Source organism: Cupressus sempervirens, chromosome 6 (assembly GCF_028749045.1).
Source record: "Cupressus sempervirens isolate cs-2001-9-10 chromosome 6, ASM2874904v1, whole genome shotgun sequence".
Taxonomy (NCBI): domain Eukaryota; kingdom Viridiplantae; phylum Streptophyta; class Pinopsida; order Cupressales; family Cupressaceae; genus Cupressus; species Cupressus sempervirens.
The window spans coordinates 221919578-221942624 of record NC_143123.1 but is presented as its reverse complement, the minus strand read 5'-3'; positions in this window follow the sequence as shown (position 1 = coordinate 221942624).

Here is a 23047-nt window from a genome sequence, read left to right as displayed (position 1 = left end):
GCATATCTTAGGGGTATTGGACCTATAAATTGATGATTATAATTTCTTTACCTCTTGATTTTTGTTTTAGATGAGCCCTTTTGAGTTCCTATAAGTGAACTAAAGAGAGTTTGGGTAAAACTTGGTATAAACCAAGTTGGTGAATTTTGGGAAGGTTTTATAACCATGAGCATGATAAAAAAAATGATTTTGTCCAAAGATTATTTAGTATCATAGAAATCACTTTTGTTTGCAACTATTGTATCTTGAAAATGCAAACTTGCATAGACAAATTCAAACAATTTTAGACTAATTAACTCACTATTGGGGGATAACTATATGCCTCAAATGGAGAGAATGACACTTTTAGCTAACCATTTTAGATATTTCTTAAATGAATAAGAACATTATTTTAATTATTGATTATATAGTTTTTGCACTTGCATTTTGGATAACTCATTGGATTTTAGTGACATTAACTATGTGGGATTGCAAGGAGTTAGGAATGAGAGAACTTAAGTTGACTATTTCTAGGTTACTAATAGTATACCTTGGATTTTTTTTCTTTGAGGAGTTGATTGAGTTTTCATTTAATTTGATTGCTCTTTTTATAAGTGGGTTTTCATTCATTTAATTTTATTTTGAGTGAATAGAGAAACAAACTTCCCAAATTGATTTGGGATCATATTTGGAATATTCAAAGACTAATCAAGTTTTTTTGAGGTTAAATTAGAAATTTTTAAGAAAAATAGAGAGAGGAAGTTATAGTTTCCAAAATTTTGGGTTCTCTTGCTTTGTATTTCACTAAAATGTCAATATTTATTGTTGATATATCTAAGTCTTGTTGTCTATTAGTGTTAAACACTTGTTCATATATAAGGTAGAGTCACTTTTTCCTCACTGCAATCAAGCTATTCTATATATGCCAAGTCATGTAAATACTTGTAAATAATCATGTATATGTCGATCTCTAAAGGAGCCAAGAAACTTTTTGGTCACCACATATTTTCAATATAAGTCAAAAAGACAAAAAAATTGATGCCAATTTATATCGAAGGAGTTGAGTACAGTTAAGGTTGACCAATAGAAAAAAGAATAGTTATGATTGAGCTTCAAAATCAACGAATGTTGAGTAACACAAAGAGAACATAAAAGTCTGGAATGATACAAAATTTGAGGTAAAATATTTCAAGTCAACATGGACATGACATTTAACATTTGTAGAGTAAAGGTTGTTACACATTTTGAAGTAGACCACTAATCCCTATTAGGAAAGAACAACCAATTAGATGAAGAGGCAAAAAGGGAAGCATCTAGAAGACTCTATAAAAGTCTTTAAATAAGAAGATCCAAACCTTCTTTTTAATATAAGTGGAGAGAACCATTGTAGAAGATATTGTGAAGTGTCCAAATGAAGTGAAATATTCTATGAAGGAGTTAAGTATTAGATCTTACATGGAAAAATTGTGAAGAATAGAGGTTAGTGACTTAATGAAGCAATGAAGGACTAGGAAAAGCTATAACAAATTGGAGATTAGATCATATTAAAAGGAGGAGTTCAATAATCAGTAATTCTTGTGTAGACTAAAGGATAAGGTACTAAGTTAGTTCTAATAGACTAAATTACGGAAAATCTCTTAACATAGTGGTTTTAACAGACCTTTGTAAAAATGTCCTTAATTCCTTAATTTATTATAAGTGTAAAATCCTTTAACAAGGTAAGATCTACAAGTCTTAATAACTTTGAGAAGAGTAGACTCACAGGGTAGATCATCAAAAGTGATCAATATTGTAACCCTAACTGGTTAGCGTTGTTACTGTAGTAGTGAAGATTTTTGGGTGTCATCCCCAACCCAATTTTACCTTCACCTTGGAGGGCTTCTTTGTAACCAAATATTTTGTGTCATGTTTATATTTCATGGATGTGATTGATAGTTATATATATTTGTTACAATATTTGATTTTACAAGCTATATTGTGCATAAACTAGTTATGAGATGGTCAATATGGTGAATGTAGTAAAATTGTTTTTGAAGGATAAAAGTTTTATAGATCCTGATTCACCCCCACTCCACCCCTCTTAGTATATTAATTTCCCACTTAAAACTCCAACAATTGGTATCAAAGCCTTGGTTCTCTTAAAGGAAGTCTAACAACTTGTGAGTTCAGATCTTGGAGATAGAGGCTTACAAATTGGGAATGGTTTTTGATAATCTAATGATTGACATCCAGCTCATACTACAACAACTTGAAGTAGCAAGAGAGGAAATAAGAAAATCCCTTGGAAAGAGAAAGGACATGGCCATTCAATAGAATGATACACTATATGAATAATTTGATACTCAAGGATTGTTTGAAACTAGAAATTCAAATGAAAGTGATGCAACCATTACATATCTACTAGAAAAGAACTATATCCTAAATTAAGAAGTCAGAGGATTGAAGAGAGAACATGAAATCTAGTTGGTAAGGCTATGTGAAGTGACCAAACAAAAGAAGAAAGTTGAAGAAGAAAAAGTTGTAGTTGTGGAAGACAAAATAAAAATGGCTATTAGATTGAAGAAAGGTCATGTGATGTGAGAAAGCTTACAAACACTAAGCTGCACATGATGAATCCATTGATGCTTGCCAAGCAAGAATTTAATAGGAAAGACATGGAGATAAAAATAATGAGATCACAAACTGGTCTACTAAGGAATGAGTTAAGATCTAAGAAAGAACTTGTGGAAAAGATGAACAAGCCTAGTGAAGAATTAAGATACTTTGAAGAACTACAAAAATCACCTATGTCATCTGGAAACATTTATGGACTAGGACATATAAATCAACATTCATCTAGTGAACAAGGAGAATCATCCAAGAGTGGAGAACTAAGGAATACAAAGTCAATAGGAAAACCTACATGGTATCATTGTGGTAAACTTGGACATACTACAAATATCTACAAAAGCAAGAATGGTATGTAAAGCCCTAAACCAAAGTTTACTAGTTATTGTTTCTTATTGCAAGAAGAAAGGACATTAAATACATGAGTGTATATCAAGAGTGAACAATACACCTACTACACCAATATCTAAAGGTTATTATTACAATTGTTAAAAGTTTGGACATAGAGCATATGAATACAAATCACAGACAAAACCTAATTGGACCAACAAGACTATACTGAATAAAGTTTGTTTTAGTTGTCACAAATTTGGACATGTGAATAAGAAATTCAAGTCCCAAGCACCAGTGCCAAATAATGAACACAACATGGTAAGGAAAAAGTGGATGTTGAACAAACAAACAAACAAGGAGATGAGTCAAACTTGGAAGAGAAAGGTGGAAACTGAAAGTAGTAGAACAAATGAAGTTAAGGTCACTCAATCCAATGGAGAAGATGAGCACACCACCTCAAACTAAACAAGAAAGTTATGTGAGGAAGTGTATGCTTAATGATTTATCTTACATTAGTTCCTAACATAAAATGTGCCAAATTTCATATTGACATGAGAAAAGATGCAATAGAATCATTTACATGATGGGTGTCAAACATTAGTAAAATTATCTATATTGACCAAGCATTAGAATATTGACTGAGTACCCCAAATTTCAAACTGATGTATAGGCCGAGTTAGATGGAATTGACAAAGTTATATAGTAGAAACTAAGTTTAAAAGTGTATATATTGATCGAGATAGTTGGATTCACCTAATAGAATATATGACATTAATGAAGACTCCAAATTGAATGAATGGAGGTATATATGAAAAATGTGAAGCTATTGTACACACCTTGAAATCATATTTTGAGAGCATAGAGCAATTTGAGCAATCAGTGAAGTGATTTCAAAAGCAATTGGAAGTAAACTAGTCGTCTAAGATCAATCAAGTATTGATCTTCAATTGTATCGAATAGTTCAGAAAGAAGAATTTTAGAACCCTAATAAAAAATATTGCTTCTTCATCATCTAAAACAAAGAATCTAGGAGTAGAGATAAGAAATGTTCAATTAGTGATGAGTGACACTTCTCCTCCACCTAAATTTCATGCTATTTCAAATATTTATATGAAAGGAGATTCAACAGGTGTGTTATCAATAATACCACGTAAGTTTATTATTATACATAATGTACAAAGCTACTATATGTGAAAAATTAGTGAAGTTGGTGACTATGAGAGTTGTGTGGCATACAAAAAAATTTGTAGTAAAGGTATACTGAAGGATGAATTTAAAATTGTTGAGAGGAAAGGGGTAACTTGTGCCCTATATTTTCTGAGAAATTTTAAGATTAAAAGGATTAAAGTTGTGCTAAGTATTATTTATGACATGAAGTTATTCTTAGAAAATGGACCTATTGAGATTTCAAAGAAAGTGATTCATAATGTTATCTAGTATCCAACGATGGATAAGAAGAAGACTATGTGTTGCCTAAGATGAGAAGAAATTGAGGCTAAAAGAAAAGATGAGTAGAATGGATGATAATTGTCTATTTCAACCATCATAGATCTAGTGATTGAGTTTGTAGTGGGAGTCATCTCTTACAAATTTTATGAGTTGAGTAGACTAAATAGTGTTCCTTGTATGGAAGTTGATCAGGCATGGAATATCATGATGAAGGATCACAAATATGATCCCATCGAGTTGCAAAGCTAACAATTAGTAGAGAACCTAACATTAATGAAGAAGGAAAATAATTCTATGTGTAAGTTTAGAGCTTTAATTATGTGCATTTTCTTCTATGTTCAAAATTATTTTCCTTCTATTGGAAATGTTGTTTGGGAGCAAGGCAAATGAGTTACAAAATAGATTAGTGAGTACATAACATAGTTGGGAGAAAATTTTCAAAATGCTATGGATAAGTATCTTGAAGAGTTCAAATAGAAGATGAAAAAGAGACTAAGGATCCCAACATCATTAGTGACAAAGAATTATAATGATGCATTCTTTTTGGTAGACACAGATAATACATTTTTTTATCAAGTTAATCCAAGGAAAGAATGGCTTAAACCTTTTGGTTACAAAGTTAAAGGTGATAATGTTAGTACAAGAATTGCTAAACTTCTCAAGGAAGAAATTGATGTAGAGGCAAAGTCCTTTGAAAAATTTAAAGAAGAAAATGCTAGAATCACAATTGATATCAAGATTGCTTCTACTGACAAGAAGAGAGAGGAAATGGTTGAAGACCTAGAAGAAAATCTAGAAAAATAGGAAAAAGGTAAATAACCTTTTATGTTTACTCAAGGTCTTAGAGAAGATGCAGAAAATGACAGTAGTGATGAGAACAAGGAAGAAATCACAAAGAAATAGGGTAAATCCCTAGAACTAATCATCTCACCAACAAAGAAGGCTAAAATAGTGAAATTCATGAAGCCTAAGACAAAGAATGTTAGAAAGAAGACAACACCAAGTCACATCTCTCCTCTTGCACTACAAATATTGAGGACCAGGGAAACAACAACAATAAGTGTTAAGCCACCAATGAGGAAAGGTGTGGTGTAATGCCCCGTCCAGAGATCCTTGGAACAAGAATACATATAAGCCAAGATAAAAAAAAATTTCTTTAAACAAGTATGGATACATGTGACATACAATATACAAGGATCAAAAAGATTGAAAAAAATGATTAAACAAACATCCAAACACCAATAGATCTCCAGACACCACTACCAATCAAAATGACTTAACCATGGAAGGATGCAAACGATTCCATATCCAAAACATTTTGAAATCAAAATGAAATTTGAAGGTAATTAAGAACATTATATAAGGTACCCAAAAAACCTCCCAAAAACTTTCAATCAAACCAAAAAGTGCCCACTGTCCACATGGATAGGTTTCCCTAAGACCTAAGCGACACTTTAATTTAGCACTATGCAATACTTTCCAGTATCATATGTGTTAGAAAAAATAGTTCACCAAGATAACTGAGAAGGGGGGGTGGGGCGGGGGGAATGTGGGGGGTGAATTAGTTATTGGATAATTAAAAAATTTATCTTCTATAAATAAACTTAACCATTCAACCAAAGTAAACAATAACCACAATAAAATGCACATAGACAATTACACTAGATATGTTGACTAGGGAAACACTTGATTAGAGGGAAAACCTCGGTGGGAATGATGCCCACAAGATGATGTACTAATATAAATATTCCTTGTTAGAGGATGGATCCTTTTAGGAGTCTATTACAGCATTTAGTACATAGAGTCCTTATTGGGAGACTTTGAATCCTTGTTAGGAGTTGTGGTATAATGTATGCAAGATGAGCCCACTGCCCAAACATGCAATTCAACTACAAGAAGAGCTCACTGCTCAAACATGTAATTTACTAATATGCTCTTGTTTCCTTTGTTTTGTCAACTGAACCAATCACTATCTGACCTTGTAGACCTTTTCATGTAACACTGGATAAAGGAAAATGTCCTTCCTTTATACCGAGTCCTTAAAAAAATTCCCTGAGTTAGCTTTTAGACCTTCTCAATTAATTATTATAGGACCACATTAAGAACACATTACACTCAACAATAACATAAATCTTTCACCTTGCAACTTGAATAACTTTCTGTACACACAATATTATGATGAGAAAACTTAGCCACATCATCATCAACATGTCTTCTTCATGTTCTCAACCTTGATCCTTAGAATATCAAATTTTCTAAGAGATATAACAAGTTTACTAAAACATGCCTTTGTCAACTCTATGTCAGAACAAACATCGTTAAAACTTACATAACTTCTTCTAGACTTATCCTTTCTTCTTTTGACATTAACTACATGTGCTAGATACTCAAAAGTATCTCCCATAACCTTGGACAATTAGAATACTCAACTAGCCTTATGTACCAACTTGATCTTTCTGTTGTTGCTCTATTAGATACCACAAAAAATTGCTATGTTAACATCAATGACAAAATTAGTCATGAATGTAACATATCATCATAGTAACATATATACAATACTCCCCCATAGGAGTATCATTAGCATTCATGCTTCCAACAATATCTCCCTTTGGCTTTGATGGAAAGATAGATGAAAACATCTAGTTCTAAGAATATCAACAAAAGATTGTTCATCTTTTCAAATCCTCTTCATCAATCATTCTTCCCCATTGATATACCTTAATGTGGTTTCTAAGAAATTATCATTCCATGTTGTTCTTATGCTAAACATAGTGTACTCATGCCAAACTTCTCCAATGCCATGCATAATGCTTTACAAAGTTGTTTTCCATGCAAAACATCTCCCCCGTTGACATTAATGTCAAAGATTTTTGCAACCAACTTTACTGCATCAAATTTTGCAACAATTGATTCTTACTTAGCTCAAGTGTCAAAAGACATTGTTCAAAACAATCCAACAAGAGTCCTAGATGATTCTATCCATCATAGATACTCCCCCATATAGGAAGCATCAACATTCAATCCAGATAAAAATGGTGCTCTATTACACTAGACTAATGCACTCTTGCATCTTCTATTCTGATGTAGGAAGGGCATAACCCCAAGCATACCTCATAAATACTCAAAAGTCTCTTTGGGAAGAGGCTTAGTGAATATATCTGCAATCTACTCTTTAGTGCTCACATACTTCTATCTGATTTTCTTTTCTACAACTTTCTCTCTCAACATATGATACTTAATAGAAATGTGATTGGTTTTAGAATACAACATGATGAGGCATATTAATCTTAAATTTGATATAGTTTTTATATAGTTTGAACTTACTCTTTGAGACTTGTGAAAAACATTTCCAACACACTTGTTTTAAATATCTTGTAAACTTATGCTAGGTACAGCTAGAACCTATTAAACTTATGGATAGTGGATATGACATACCTTGCTTAATATTATACATAAAGTGTAGTATTTCATACAAATATTTTAATCTATGTTATAATATTTGAATAAGAGTAGAAATATTGTTGTGCATATGGGTTTTGAATGTTTCTAATTTTTAGGAAATTGAGAAGTGGCACAAAGTGTGGTGATTACCATATTAAAGGAAGAAGTAATGAATATTGTTCATGGAAAAAGAAGCGTAGATCAGCCCCAAATGATAAGCCATGTCTACAAGAAGAGTAATTGTTCTAGAAAAACCAAGAAGACCCAACTTGCTATATTTCATGTGAGCTATTATTTTGTTTCTTAATCAATGTTTTATGTCATGGTTGACATTCTGCCTTCTTTTCTGGTGATGTTTGTTTGCAAATTTTATGTTATGTTCGTAATAAGTATCCAATCCTCTATATATATAATGAAGAATGGATCATCTTGGGGAGAGGAGAGAAAAAATCAGTAAAAAAAATAGTAGTTTAAGATCTGAAAGTTGCTCTTTTTTGTTCTTCTGGAATACTTGTTGTGTTCTTAGTTAGTTGAAGCCAACAAAGGGGGCGCACTTGGGAGGTGGAATAGATTTAGGTATAGTAGATTCATTTCTTGCAATCTCCTATTTTAAGATAGATTTACTATATTGGTCTTGCAACATAGTTACTATGAAAATTCCTACAACACTTGTGGAAAATGATCATAGTAGATGTTTGAATTGTTAACTAGTTTAGAATTCCTTTTTTGAAGTTTTTTTAGTTATCTATTGTTAGACTAAGTGTGTTTACTATTTTGTATCAGTACTATAGATCCCCTTTATGAATTTTACTTTACTATAGTATAGGTGTTGAGACTCTTTAAGGAACTTAGTGCACATATCGTGCTAACCCATTTCAAGTTCTACATCCCTGGGTTGACAATTCAAGTGTATTTTTCATGATGGAATAGATAGTTCTCAAAAATGGACATAGTACCCTTGAGAGAGGAATACTGGTATGATTATCTTGATCTATTATGGAACCATGCATTTTTGGCATTATTGTCGATGATGACGTCAAACTAGGAACCTTTGTGAGTCCTTTATTTTTAGATTAGTATGCTAGTAAGAAACCAAAAAATTGTGGGCTTGGTTAATAAGTCACAAATTCAATTGCATGCATCGAAGAGGGAGACAACAAGATGAATATGGGAGATTTCTTCCACAAGAGTCTATTAATCTGAATGAAGAAATTAAAGAAGAAGTTGAGTTGCCTTTTTTCAGATGTAGGCCCTATTTTTCTTATAGAATCATCCTAAAGAGTAGAACCTCTAGATACAAGTGGTTTTCAACCTTTTGCTAAAATTTTGTCCTGTTTCCTTGATAGTGCTACTCCAAATCCACTAGTTATTAACAATCTAGTACATAATGCTCCTTTTCATCAGCAACCCCATAATTAGATACCTCTAGTAATGGCACAACCTACTTTTCCATTTCCTCTCCCAACCCTCATAACCAATGCTAATCTCAAAACTATACCTCCAGATGCTCTTCCAAAGTTTTATGGCCTTGCAACTAAAGATCCTAATAATTTCTTGTTTGAGTTTGACATACTCTATCATAGCTTTGACTAAAACACTAATGCCCATAAGCTCGGGTTGTTTCCAACAACATTAAAAGAATCAACTTTATGATGGTTCATCGACTTAGGAGCCAATGCAGTAGGCACTTGGGATGAAATGCAAACTCTATTTTTGGACAAATACAAAGAGTATTGCAAATCAAATAATTCTAGAGGAGATGATATCTTTAGAATATCAAAAAAGGAGGATGAAACATTGGAATACTATGTTTCACATTTCTTGTATACACTACAAAAGAACCCTTAGCATGTATTGTTAGAGGATTCACAAAAGCTAGTCTTCTTGAAAGGGGTGAATGATAATTGTCTAGAGGCACTACACTTGATGGTTGGTGGTGATGTATATCAATCTTCTTGGGATGACATTAAGAAAATATGTCTTAACTACTCAAGGTCAACTATGAAGAAAGGAAGGGGACACTGGACTATAGCTACTAAAGGAATCGGTTAGGGTATTTCAAAGCTCAAGATATCTAATCTGCTCTCAGATTTTATGCAAGATATCATAAATGATGTCGCTACACATATCAACATAATGACTACAAAGAAGAAGCATGCATAAGCTGAGGTGTAATTAGCTAAGTACTACCCACACTATCGAAAACAAAAGAAAGATTGCCAATGCAAATTGGTCACTAATGTGAAAAATGTGTATCTTCCAAATGAGTACATCAAGATAGATGGAAAGGATGAGCAAGTATTCTTCATTGCTCAATGCTAGCCATGGGTCCAATGCCAAGGTATGCCTCAAGACCCTTTACAAAATTCAAATATATATGGTAATCAATGGAAAAATCATAGTCCCCAAGGTCCTCCACAATATAGTCAACCTATTTAGAATAATTCTTGGAAAAATAATCCACAACAGCCTCAATGGCCCTAATATTTCCAACCTTTCTTGCCAACCCAACAAAATAATCAATGGCAAAACCAACAGAACCAATAGCAACCACCCCAAGGGAATTGGCAGTCTATAAACCAATGGAGAGGACCTCAATAATGGCCTAACTAAAATATTGGTAATTCAAAATTACCACCTCCAGTCCAACAATCCACATTAATGCCACCACCTACAAGTCTTGGACCTCAAAAGAAAACCCAATTGTCTACACAACCTCATTCAAATCCAAATAGCCAATAACCACAACAACCCATGTATTCCACTAATGCTTAGAAATACCCTACTTATTCTCTAAATGTTGTAGATATACATTTGAGATCTAGTGCAATCCTACTAGTGCCTAAACTACCTCTCATAACTGAAATACTAGATACTCCGGAAACATCAGAACCCACAACTTCTAAGCCACAAGTGGTTGACCCAACCAATGTAACTAGCCCAGCTCAAACTCAAACAATAGTTGAATCTCCTTTTCTAGAAAAGCTAATACAAAGTAAACCTACACAAATAGAGGAACCATCCTTTGACATCATTCACTAGTTAAAGAGCATGCATGTCTAAATACCCTTATTTCAAGCTATTAAAGAAATTCCTATTTATGGAAAAGCCATCAAAGAAGTCTATATGAAAAAGCCTAGGAGGAAGAAAAATGATCCAACTATAGTCCATGTTGTAGGAAAATTGGCTGACATCATGTTAGGAAATTTGATCATCCTAAATATTTTGATCCAGGGAGTCTAGTTGTGAATGTGATGATAAATGGATAGCTTGTTAAAAATGCTTTAATAGATCTTGGTGTTGTTATAAATATCATGACTAAGGATACTATGCAAAAGATGAATATAGAAGGATTGACAGCTTCCCCAATAATTTTGCATCTTGCAGATAGTTCTACTGTCGCTCCTCATGGGTTGATAGAAGACATAGTAGTAACCCTAGACTCTCTAGAGTACCCTCTAGATTTCATGATCCTGTCTCCAAAAGTCAATTTATCTAGTTACCTTGTCATTTTAGGATGACCACGGTTGGCTACAACTAATGCAAATATAAGTTGTAGGTCATGGAGTATGACCATATCCAATGGATAGGCTACAAATAAATTTGATCTATATCCTCTAGCACAACCACAACTAGATTTAAGTATATCTATGTGGCTAGATGTAGGGGATGGAGAAGAAGAATTAAACTCTATAGCTTAGCTTATGATGTTACATAGACAGTCTTTTCTGAAGCTATAGGAAGAGGATTCAATAATTTAGAGTATTCCCAATAACACTTGTGTGGTAGAAAAAGATGTATTTGATAGTTTTTTCTAAGAATTAACTACATATGAGGAGTGTAATGAGAGTTTTTTTTGCTCAAGGAACCACACATTATCCATCAGCTCTTACCATGTGAACTAGATATAGGTCCAATCTCTAAAGCTTCTATAGTTGATCTTACAACTACTATTAAGTTGTCAAAAGGTCATAATCTCCATGTCAATCCCAAATTACCTTCCACATAAATGAAATAGTTAATAGAGCTTCTTCAAAAACATGAAAAGGCTTTTGCATGGGACTATGGGGATATGGAAGGGTTGAGTCCTACATTATGCACATATAGAATATGCATCAATGAAGGGTACCTACCACTCTATCAACCCTAGAGAAGGATTAATCTAATCCTCAAAGAAATAGTTAAAACTAAATTACAAAAATTCCTTGATGCTAGTTTTATATATCCTGCATCTGATAGTAGATGGGTTTCACCTCTGGTCATAGTGCCTAAAAAGAGAGGAAAATGGAAGATTTGTGTGGATTACAAAGAATTGAATAAAAAAACCAAAAAGGATCACTTTCCTTTACAAGTCATTGATCAAGTTCTGGACACTCTAGCTGGTAAGAAATATTTTTCTTTTCTAGATGGGTATAATGGTAGTAATCAAATAAGTATAGCTCCTGAAGATTAAGATAAAACCACATTTACATGCCCATGGGGTACTTTTTCATATTATGTCTTGCCATTTGGCCTATGTAATACCCCTACAACATTTCAACGACCTATGATCAACATTTTTGCTGATATATTGCATGATTGCATGGATATATACATGGATGATTTCACAACATTTGGGGTCACCTTTTTAGAAGCCTTGAAGAATCTTGAAAAGGTTCTTGTTTGATGCAAAGAACATAATCTATCACTCAACAATGAGAAATGTTTCATGCTCATGTAGGAAGGAGTGATGCTTGGTCATTTTATATTAGCTGCAAGAATAGAATTGGATCCAGCTTAGATAGAGGTATTTCTAACATTGGCCATACTTACAAAACCAAAAGATGTAGGATCTTTTTTAGGTCATGTTGGATATTATAGGCATTTCATAAAAGATTTCAATAAAATAGCTAGTCCTTTGTATATGATGTTGACTAAGGAAGCTAAATTCATTTGGACACCCAAATTTAATGAAGCCTACCTGTAGCTTAGGAAACTCCTAACTATAGCACTAGTTTTAAAGGGACTTGATTGGTGAATTCCATTCCATATCCATATAGATGCATCAGACTATGTCGTAGGAATTGTATTAGCACAAAAGCTTGCTAATCTTGAAAATGCCATCTACTATTTTAGTAAAAGCCTTCATGGACCTAAATTGAATTACATAGTAATTGAAAAAGAACTTTTAGTTGTAGTCTATGCATTGAACAAATTTAGACATTATGTAACTGGATATCCTATTTTTGTTCATACTGATCACTTAGCTATGAGGTATTTAATGAAAAAACTAGCTGTAACTGGTAGACTGGCAAGATGGCTCTTGTTGTTATAAGAGTTTGATATTACTATTATTGATAAGCTAGGTAAATCCAACATAGTTGCAGATTATTTGTCTAGATTGAGCATTACTGATGAAGATCCAACTCTAATTGAAGATACCTTTCTAGATGAGAACTTGTTCCATATAGCAACTCATACACCATGGTATGTAGACATAAAAATTATCTTGTTGTAAATAAAATACCTCCACACTTCTCTCACAAAGAAAGAAGGAATTTAGCAGAGAAAAGTTTTTAGTATTCATTGATAGATAACAATCTCTTCTATTTTGTACCAAATCAGGTCATGAGGAGATATGTTAGGGAAGATTAGATATATGATATATTGCATGTTTGTCATGTCGAATAATGAGGAGGCCATTTTGTAGGAAAAAGAACCACACTAAAGGTACTTACAACTGGATATTATTGGCCAACCTTACATAAGGATGCAGTAACTTATACAATGCCAAATTCCAAAGGATTCTCGGACCAACCAAAACTAATGAAATGCCACTCAATCTATAGATTGTAGTAACACCTTTTGATAAGTTGGGTATGGACTTCATAGGTCCAATTGACCCACCATCAAATGGAAAATCTACATATTAGTATGTATAGATTATGGAACCAAATGGGTGGAAGTTAGAGCAATGAAAAATGCAAGAGATGAGAAAGTAGCAAAATTCCTATGTGAACAAATATTCACCCATTATGGAGTCCCTAGAGAACTTGTTACAGATCAAGGAGCCTAATTCACATCAAACTTGATCACTAAGGTTAGTAAAGAATAAAACATAAGGTATTGTAAATCTAATCCCTATCACCCTCAAGAAAATGGGCAAGTAGAGGTCACCAATAGAGAATTTGAAGCCATTCTCACTAAGACAATGCACATACACAAGAAGGATTGGGCTAGCAAATTAACTAAAGCTATTTGGACATATAGGACCACATGGAAGACAACAACTAGATTCACTCCATTTAAGCTTGTCTATGGTAAAGTAGGCATGTTGCCCATTGAATTTGAGCATTAAAAACTATGCATTGCTTTAGTGTTGAACATCAGTCTTCCTATAGAACAAGAATAAAGACTTCTCCACTTGAACTCACTGAATGAAATAAGAAAGATAGCTTTGGAAAGAACAGAATTTATTCAACAACAATGAAATAAATGGCATGATGTACATATCCATAATAGACAATTCAAAGTAGGAGATTGGGCTCTCCTATATGATTCTTGCTTCAAAATAATCCAAGGAAGTTGTTGACTCAATGGTTACGACCTTATGAAATTCAATATGTGTTTGACAATGGAGCAGTACAACTGACAACAATTGATCCTGTCTAGTTTAAGTTGCTTGTAAATGGCCATAGGTTGTGCCTCTATCATAAACCATAGACCAAAGATGAGTTCTTGTAGTAGTTCCAACCTACTAGTTTACCAACTTTTATGAACATAGTTCCTGTAGAAGAGGGTGAAAACCTTCTTCTTGTAGCCATTCCAAGACAAACTTTCACAAAACCCTCATAATAAAACCTCATTTAATATGAGGACCATTCTTCCATTCATTTTTCTCTTTCTTGATATCAACCTATCTTATTTCTCTATCTACCATCCACTCACACTCCACGTCACCTAAAAATTTTATTTTGACTATTTTCAATAAACTATGCCGTCAACACCTTTTATGTGGTCATCAAACTTCACCACCTCATCAATTTGTATGCGGATGTATACTCTAAAATTTTTAGGTATAAAAATTTCATTACTTTTTATTCATTTTTAGTATATAGATTTTGATATTTATATCTAATACTACATTATATGTAGCATATAAGTCTTAAGTCAATTTCTCATTCATATACCAAACTTTCTAAAGTGTGGACACTTGTCAAATTTTAGTGGGGGACTAAGAAAGTGTATTAATTTTCAAATGTCATCTCCACATTATCCTAATTTATGTCAACATTATAAATTGTAATTTGGTGGTAGTCTGATATTTTTTTAAAAATCATTATGTATCTATCGTACCTTTTCATTGTGATTTTGGTGAAGCTCACCTATCTTTGGCCTGATTGAAAGGACTAAGAGTTATTATGAAAACACATTCAGTTAAACCTTAATGTCCTTCATAATTAATGCATCATTATTTTACATGCTAAACACAATGGAGACTTGTTAAGAGAAGTGGTAATGATATTTTTCATAAAGATTGGTTCAAAATTCAAAGAAGAGGGAATTTGCAGAGGTGAAAAGTGGAAAAACCTATTAGAGTGGTGAGAACAGAGGAAATCAAAGCTAGACATTTTGATATGGGGGATAGTTCGAGAGGTATGAGCTGGTCATTCATAATATTTTACTCATGGATGTTGAAGTAGTCTGATGATTTCATGCTTGTGGGTGGCTTGGCTATTTCTTACAATTAAATGAGTATAATGAAGAAGTGGCAATGGAATCTATGACTACATTTAATGAAGGGGAAGCCACAATATGGGGACTAAGAGTGATTGCTATTGAGGAGAGGATAGCATAAGTCATTGGACTAAGAGTAGTTGGGGAGCATTATCCAAATGAACATGATGCCAGGTCCTCACAAGCATAATTCACTCAACCAAGTGACTGTTAACTAGACATTTCAAAGCAAGTGTGTAAAAGACTTTCTCTTCTCGCTCTATATCTAGAATTGGCAAACCACATTTTCAAGTATTTGAACTATGAAGGTAGGTTCTCAAACTTACATGCTCATCATTTTAAATTTCTCAATTGCATAAGACATAACATGCAAGTTAATGTCCCCAATTTCCTTTAAAACATGTTGTGTATTAGTGCTAAAGAAACTCAAAAAGGAAAGGAAAATTTTGTTTCCCATCATGCCTTCATTAAACTTCTAGATGAAAGATATCTTAGGTATTCTTCCCCTATTTCATGGGTAGAATTTGTTGAATTTAAGACCTTACAGCCGCAAGCCAACCCTATTCCTCAAAATTTAGGAAATGAGGAAGAAATCATAGAGCCTAGTCAAAATTTGGCTGAAATGGAAAAAGAACCTTGTCCTAATAAGCCCGTTGAACCTATTGTAGAGGATGTTATACCAAGTTCTTCTAAAAATAAGGGCAAGTGTAAGATTGGTAAAGAAATCCCTAACCTTGAAAAGGAAGCCCAAAAACCCTTTGTTAAAGTAACAAAAAGAAAAAGGTATGTTCCTGCAGTAACCATTGTTGTAGCATCTACTCCAGTCATGCCTAGACCAAAGTGGACCCACAAAATTGTCGAAGCTAAAGAGATTTCTATTTATAGAAGCCCTTGTATGTGAGGTCAAGCATCCCCAATTTCCATTGAAAATCCAAATGCCCCAATTTCTAAGTCTCACATTGAATAAATAGTTGAAAATATCCCAAATGATTCTCTTGTGTAATTAGAACCCAAAAATGTAGAAACACATGAAAATGAGCCTGTTAATGAGATACAACAAGAGAATCAAGAAATGTGTAAATCAAACCCTATTGTTGCTCTAGAAAAAGCCCCTAGCAATGATCAACCTACCATGCTACTAGTCCTTGAATATTCCAATGTTTCTCTTATACCCTATAAATCTTTTTGGTACACTCAATATTTCCAGCAAGTTTTCAAAGAACAAAAGATGAAATTTAAGGCTCAAGAATTTCTATCATATACAATTCAGTCAATATTTTTTGGTATATACAATCATATTATTTTTCAAAAAGCCTTGTGGAGGAAAGAAAGAGACCAAATGCAGAAGGAAATATTTGATAGAGATGAGGAAATAGAATCATTAAAGAAATAACTTGAAAAATAGAAACAATAGATGAATAAAACTTTAAAGCTAGCTAATCAAGTAATGGCCTGTAGACCACCCCCAAGGGTGTATGCTATTTTTTTGAAGGAAGGGTTTCTATTATTTCAATTGATGATAACAATGAGAGATATTGATTGTCAATTTAAAAATGCTTAAGATTTTTATAATATGTTTCAGATTTTGCCTTCATGGAAAAAGAATTTGTTGTGTGAGCTCTATTTGCATAATTTTATAATTCCACATGAGATAGAGTGGAATCCTCTACTTTACATAGGGGATATTCACCTAAGAGCTCTACTGTCCTAAATGCACAATGAAAAAAAATATGATAGGTAGTTGGATACTTATAGAGATCTTGAAAAGTCTGAACCATTACCACTCTGGGTTGAATCCCATAAGCCTTATGACCTTTTGAGAGATGGTTTAGATTAACTTGTGGAAGACCAAGACCAAAAATAAGAAAGAAGGTGTTTGAAGAAAGGGAAAAAGTTTACAAAGAATACCAAACACTTCCAAATTTCACATAGCAAAGATCAATTGTAAGGCTTAGAAATTTATGGAGGCAATTGCCAAAACCTTTCAAAAAGGCTAAACCACACAGCCCTATCAATTTTGAGGTAGTAGTTAATAGAGTGGCTAAATATATGCAACTGGGAAGACAAATCAGAAAAGAGCTATGGATGCCACTAACCTTTCAGCCTCCTACCCTTCTTTGGCCTCTATATGAAAATAATGTTACCAGATTAGACCCATTGGCTAAAAAACACTTGGGTGAGCATTGAAGATGAACCAGAGGATATTTCTACACCTTCATAATTGGGACACAGGGGAAGACTACAGTGAGAGATTTCAAAGCCATGGCAAAGAAGTACAATGCTTGAGGACAAGCATTTGCATAGTGGGGGGCATATGATGAGGCATATTAATGTCTCAAATTTGATATAGTTTGAATTTACTCTTTGAGCCTTGTGAAAAACATTTCCAACACATTTGTTTTCAATATCTTGTAAACTTATGCTAGATATGGTTGAAACCTATTAAACTTATGGATAGTGGATTTGACATATCTTTTTTACTATTATACATAATGTGTAGTATTTCATACAAATATTTTAAGCTATGTTATAATATTTGAATAAGAGTACAAATGTTGTTGTGCATATGTGTTCCAAATGTTTCTAATTTTTAGGAAATGGAGAAGTGATGCAAAGAGTGGTGATTATTGTTTAAAGGGTGAAGTAATGAAGATTGTTGAAGGTAGAAGAAGCATAGATCAGTTCTGAATGATAAGCCACATCTGCAAGAAGAGTAATTGTTCTAGAAAAACTAGGAAGACTCAACTTTCTATATTTACTATGAGTTATTATTATGTTGCTTAATCAATGTTTTATGTCATGGTTGACATTTCGCCTTCTTTTCTAACAATGTTTGTTTGCAGCTTTTATGTTATGCTTGTAATAAGTATCCCATCCTCTATATATATAATAAAGAAGGGATTGTCTTGGGGAGAGGAGAGAAAAACTTAATGAAACAATACTAGTTTAAGATCTAGAATTTTTTCTTTTCTATTCTTCATGAATTATTCAATCATGTAATCAAAGAAGAATTCTAATGAGAGAGTGATTTTGGAATACCTATTGTGTTCTTAGCTAGTTGAAGCCAACCAAGGGGGCCCACTTGGGAGGTGGAATAGGTTAAGGTATAGTAGATTCATTTCTTGCAATCTCCTATTTTAAGATAGATTTACTGTATTGGTCCTGTAGCATAGTTATTGGGAAAATTCCTAAGAACTTGTGGAAAATGATCATAGTGGATGTTTGAATTGTTAACTAGTTTAGAATTCCTTTTCTAAAGTTTGTATAGTTATCTATTGTTAGTCTAAGTGTGTTTACTATTTTGTATCAGTAGTATAGATCCCCTTTATGCATTCTACTTTCCTACAACATAGGCATTGAGACTCTTTAAGGAACTTAGTGCACATATCATGTTGACCTGGGTTGACAATTCAAGTGTATTTTTCATGATGGAATAGATAGTTATCAAAAATGGACATAGTACCCTTGAGAGAGGAATAATGGTGTGATTATATTGATCTATTATGGAACCATGCATTTTTGGGACTATTTTTGGGGAGGGCATCAAACTAGGAACCTTTGTAAGTCTTTTATTTTCAGATTAGTGTGCTATTAAGAAACCACAAAACTATGGGCTTGATTAACAAGTCACCAATTCAATTACATGCATTGAAGAGGGAGATAACAAGATTAATATGAGAGATTTCTTCCATGGGAGTCTATTAATCTAAACGAAGAAATTGAAGAAGAAGTTGAGTTGTGTTTTTTTTGGATGGAAGCCCTATTTTTCCTACAGGATCGTCCTCAAGAGAAAAACATCTAGATACAAGTGGTCTTCAACCTTTTGCTTAAATTTTGACTAATTTCATTAATAGTGCTACTCCAAATCCACCAATTGTTAACAATCTAGTACCCAATGCTCCTTTTTAGTAGCAACCCCATAATTAAATACCTTTAGTACTGACACAACCTACTTTTCCATTTCCTCTCCCAAGCCTTGTAACCAATACTAATCTCAAAAATATACCTCCAAATGCTCTTCCAAAGTTTTATGGCCTTGCAACTGAAGATCTTGATACTTTCTTGTTTGAGTTTGACATACTCTTTCATAGATTTGACTACAACACTGATGCCCAAAAGCTCAAATTGTTTCCAACAAAACTGAAAGAATCATCTTTACAATGGTTCATGGGCTTAGGTTCCCAGACCTAGTTGCCTACACAACCTTAGCCAAATCCAAATAGCTAGTAGCCATAACAACCCATGTATTCTGTTGATGCTCAAAAATATCCTACTTATGCTCTAAATGTTGTAGATATACATTTGAGATCTGGTACACCCTACTAGCACCTAAACTACCTCTCATAACTAAAATACCAAATACTCCTACAACATCAAAACCCACAACTTCTAAGCCACAAGTGGTTGACCCAACCAATGTAACTAGCTCATCTCAAACTCAAATAGTAGTTGAACCTCCTTTTCAAGAAAAAGGTCATACAAAGTAAACCTGCACAAATAGAGGAATAATCCTTTGACATCATTGATCAGTTAAAGAACATACATGTCCAAATACCCTTATTCCAAGCTATTAAAGATGTTCCTATTCATGGAAAAGCCATCAAAGAAGCCTATCTAAAAAATCCTGGGAGGAAGAAAAAGGATCCAACTATAGTCCATGTTGTAGGACAATTGGCTAACATCATGTTAAGAAAATTGATCATCCTAAATGTTTTGATCTAGGGAGTCCAGTTGTGAATGTGATTATAAACAGATAGTCTATTAAAAATACTTTAATAGATCTTGGTGCTTCTATAAATATCATGACTAAGGATACTATGAAAAATTTTAATATAGAAGGATTGAGGGCTACCCCAACAATTTTGAAAATTCTAGATAGTTCTACTGTCACCCCTGATGGGATGATAGAAGACATAGTAGTAACCCTAGACTCTCTAGAGTACCTTGTAGATTTCATGATCCTATCTCCAAAATTAAATTTATTTGGTTACACTGTCATTTTAGGATGACCATGACTAGCTATAGTTGATGTAAAATAAGTTGTAGGTCAGGGAGTATGACCATATCCAATGGATGGGCAACAAAGAAAATTGATCTATATCCTCCAGCACAACCACAACCAGATTTAAGTACATCTATATGGCTAGTTTTAGAGGATGGAGAAGAAGAATTAAACTCTATAGCTTAGCTTATGATGTTACAGAGACAATCTTTTCTGAAGCTACAAGAAGAGGATTTAGTAATTTAGAGTATTCTTAATAACACTTATATGGTAGAAAAAGATGTATATGACAGTTCTATCTCAGAATTAACTACATATGGGAGTGTAATGAGGGTTGTTTTTTTCTTGAGGAGTCAGACATTATCCATTAGCTCTTACCATTTGAACTAGATACAAGTCCAATCTCTAAAGCTACTATAGTTGATATTACAACTACTGTTGTGTTGTCAAAAGGTCATAATCTCCATGTCAATCCTCAATTATCTTCCACATAGATGAAATAGTTAACAAAGCTTCTTCAAAAGCATGAAAATAATTTTACATGGGACTATGGGAATACGAAAGGGTTGAGTCCTACATTATGCACTCTCAGAATATTCATCAATGAAGGGTGTCTACCACTCCATCAACCCTAGAGAAGGATTAATCTAGCCCTTAGAGAAATAGTTAAAACTAAATTGTAAAAATTGCTTGATGATGGTTTTATATATCCTATATCTGATAGTAGATAGGTTTCACCTCTGGTCATAGTGCCTAAAAAGGGAGGAAAATGCTAGATTTGTGTAGATTATAGAGAATTGAATAAAGCAACTAAAAATGATCACTTTCCTTTACCATTCATTGATCAATTTTTGGACACTCTGGCTGGTAAGAAATATTTTTCTTTTCTAGATGGGTACAATGGTTATAATCAAATAAGTATAGTTCCTAAAGATCAAGATAAAACCACATTTATATGCCCATGGGGTACTTTTGCATATTTTGTCTTGTCATTTGGCCTATGTAATGCCCCTGCAACATTTCAATGAGCTGTGATCAACATTTTTGTTGATATATCATATGATTGCATGGAAATATACATGGATGATTTCACAACATTTGGAGTCAACTTTGGAGAAGCCTTGACGAATCTTGAAAAGGTTCTTGTCCGATGCAAAGAACATAATCTATCACTCAACAATGAGAAATGTTTCATGCTCATGTAGGAAGGAGTGGTGCTTGGTCATTTTATATCAGTTGTAAGAATACAACTAGATCTGACTAAGATAGAGGTAATTCTAACACTGTCCATACCTACAAAACCAAAAGATGCAAGATCTTATTTAGGTCATGTTGGATATTATAGGCATTTCATAAAATATTTGAATAAAATAGCTAGTCCTTTGTATACACTGTTGAGTAAGGAAGTTGAATTCATTTGGACACCCAAATGTAATGAAGCCTTCGTATAGCTTAAGAAACTCCTCACTATGGAACATGTTTTAAAGGGACCTGATTGGTCAATTCCATTCCATATCCATACAAATACATCAAACTATACCATAGGAGATGTACAAGGAAAAAAGCATGCTAATCTTGAAAATGTCATCTATTATATTAGTTAAAGCCTTCATGGACCTGAACTAAATTACATAGTAATTGAAAAAGAACTTTTAGTTGTAGTCTATGCATTGAAAAAATTTAGACATTATGTAACTAGATATCCTATTTTTGTTCATACTGATCACTCAACTATAAGGAACTTAATAAACACACCAACTATAACTAGTAGACTATGAAGATGGCTCTTGTTGTTACAAGAGTTTGATATTACTATTATTGATAAGCTAGGAAAATCCAACATAGTTGCAAATTATTTGTTTAGATTGAACACTACTAATGAAGATCCAACTCCAATTGAAGATAACTTTCTAGATGAGCACTTGTTCCATATAGCAACTCATACACCATGGTATGTAGACATAACAAATTATCTTTTTGCAAATAAAATGCCCCCACACTTCTCTCACAAAGAAAGGAGGAAGTTAGTAGAGAAAAATTTTCAGTATTTGTGGATAGATAACAATCTCTTCTATGTTGGACCAGATCAGGTCATGAGGAGATGTGATAGGAAAGATGAGATATATGATATAATGCATGTTTTTCATGTCAAACCATGTGGAGGCCATTTTGCAGGAAAAAGAACCATACTAAAGGTACTTGCAACTGGATATTAGTGGCCAACCTTACATAATGATGTACCAACATATACAACCAACTGTGACAAATGCCAGAGGATCGTTCGACCAACCAAAACTGATGAAATGCCACTCAATCTACAAATTGTAGTAACACCTTTTGACAAGTGGGGTATGGAATTCATAGGTCTAATTGACCCACCATCAAATGGAAAATCCTACATCTTAGTATGTATAGATTATGTAACCAAATGGGTGGAAGTTAGAGCAATGAAAAATGCAAGAGATGAGAAAGTAGCAAAATTCCTACATGAAGAAATATTCAACTATTATGGAGTTCCTA